This window comes from Ananas comosus, linkage group 3 (assembly GCF_001540865.1).
Source record: "Ananas comosus cultivar F153 linkage group 3, ASM154086v1, whole genome shotgun sequence".
Taxonomy (NCBI): Eukaryota; Viridiplantae; Streptophyta; class Magnoliopsida; order Poales; family Bromeliaceae; genus Ananas; species Ananas comosus.
Genome location: NC_033623.1, coordinates 16429837 through 16432817, shown reverse-complemented (window position 1 = coordinate 16432817; position 2981 = coordinate 16429837).

The window sequence follows — 2981 nt, the reverse complement described above, 5'->3', positions numbered from 1 at the left end:
GAGATTTCATTTTTGTTAGGGAATAAGGATGAACATGACGAGGTCTGAATTCATTCAAACATATCTATCTCAATCTTTTGGCAATTTCCTCTTATCAAATCACATCAAGATGACATTTTAAGGAGTAGGGAACCGTACCTGCCTTCTTTTAGTATATTTCCTACTCCTCTCTCTCGGGTGATTTTAGCCGTTGCCATCTCACTTTTGCTTGGGTTTGCTCTAGTTTTTTTCAACTAAAAGGCCGGTTCTTTCTTTCACAATCTTCGTGGCCTTGACGCCCTTTCCCCTTGTTAAAGGGGTTTTCATTAGATGCTTGTGACGCCCCATCTGTTTATCAAATAATGTTTTTCCTGCCCATTAACAAGAACTTCAACTATCAGACTAGACTACACTAACAAAGTTCTTTATGCATAGATAATCAACGAACACGTGCTGTCTCCTTTTAAAGTGGTGCAGTCTCAAATAAGCGAAGTACGACCGATGAAGCGTAAAGGGAAGGTCTCCTTTTTCTCCCTTTATGAATTCACTCGACCACTCTGCCTTTGTTCCCTTGGAACAGAGTAGATGTTGTCTCCCTCACTCTACTCTTCCGCCTTCACAGAGACAAAAAAGTGAAATGAAGGCAAGGCAGACACGTGGAGTTCACTACTTTTTTTTAGGTCGACGTGAAGTCAGCGAGTGTTATATATAGAGTGGGCTGGTATGCTTACTTCGTGCTTTCAAATTATTTTCGATGTTCGGACTTTCGAATCGACGATCGGCTCCGTTAGAGCTGATCTAGAGTATTTGTAGTACCTAGAAAATAAATTTTGTGATTTTTCGATATTATTTGCTTAGTTATCGAAGGGGTTCAAAATCAATAATTTTAATGGCCGTGGTGAGCCGGTTGCAAGTTTAACGGTGTAGAAATATCCAAATCACATGAAATTTTGATAGAAAATTCTTTATACCATATAAAACAAGATCAATAACTTTGATCTAAAATTTTAATGTCATATCATCATATTTTGTAAGATTTTTATTTTCAGCCGTTGATTTTGAGCCACTTCGATCACTAGGCAAATGATATCGAAAAATCGCAAAATTTATTTTCTAGATATTTCAAATACTCTAGATCAAGTCTAACGAAGCCAAACGCCGATTCGAAAGTCCGAACATCGAAAACAAAATGGAAGCACGGAGCCTTCCGTGCTTCCATAAGCATTCTAGCCGCACTATATATATACATATATATATATATATATAGTACGTCTCCCGTGCTTTCGAAAGTACGAAGGCCTCCGTGCTTGTAAGTTGTTTTCGATTCTAGGAAATCCGATTCGACGATCGGCTCCGTTAGGCAAAATCTAAGCTATTGGAACTATCTAGAAACCAAATTTTATAATTTTTCGACATCATTTACCAAACGATCACAGGATCTCAAAAATGACTATTTTAACGGCCGATGTGACATGTTTTTAAATTCAACGGTGTAGAAGTTTTCAAATTATGTGAAATTTTAATAGAAAATTCTACTTAACATTAAGAGTAAGAACAATACTACTGATTTGAAATTTGAGTCTTTTATCACTGTTTTTTATGAGATTTTTATTTTCAGCCGTTCATTTTAATGCTACTCGTTCACTAGGCAAACAAAGTCAAAAATTATGAAATTTGGTTTCTAGATAGTTCCAATAGCGTAGATCATATTTAATGAAACCGATCGCCGAATTGGAAGTCCCATCATTGAAAATAACTTACAAGTACGGAGGCCTCCGTACTTTCGAAAGTATAGAAACCTCTCTCTCTCTCTCTCTCTCTCTCTCTCTCTCTCTCTATATATATATATATATATATATATATATATATATATATATATATATGCTGGAATACTAATTGAGCTAGAATACTTTTAATTAGAAGCACCAATCTCTTGGTGCGCTTCCAAGTTTTTAGCCTTTGAATTTACTTCTTGATTACTAATAGTTTTTGGATCAAACACTATTTTACCTACCACTATCATCTCAACCTCACATCCCTCCATTTAATGGCTAAAAACTCAAAATCACTACCTTCATGATGCTTTTGAGAGTATTCTAGCTCAACTCGCTGGAATACTATCAATAGTACCAAGCTATTTGTGCTATTAGATTTTCGGTCATTAAATGAAAAAATGTACGGTTAGAATGATGTGAACCCTCTAGAATTGAATTAGTTATAGATTGAATAATATAATTTAACGGATAAAAATAGTCAAAGGATTAAATCTAACGACGGAAAACTCAGTAGCACCAAGCTCTTGACGGTATCGATAGTATCTCAGTGGACTATATATATATATATATATATATATATATATATATATATATATATATATATATATATATATATATATATATATATATATATATATATATATATATATATATATATATATATATATATATATATATATATATATATATATATATATATATATATATATATATATATATATATATATATATATATATATATATATATATATATATATATATATATATATATATATATATATATATATATATATATATATATATATATATATATATATATATATATATATATATATATATATATATATATATATATATATATATATATATATATATATATATATATATATATATATATATATATATATATATATATATATATATATATATATATATATATATATATATATATATATATATATATATATATATATATATATATATATATATATATATATATATATATATATATACTATTGATGGTAAAAAAAATTTTAAAAAAACTATATGGTTAGGATGATATTTGTCCATTAGTGTTGAGTAGTCCCGTTAGAGTTGAGTGGTCTGAGGATCAAAATGGCAACCTAAGAGGGGGGGTGAATTAGGTTTCTAAAATAAAAATCCAAATAATCAAGCAAATTAAAAAACCGATGCAAATAAAAGAAATGCAAACTCGAAAAGCACACG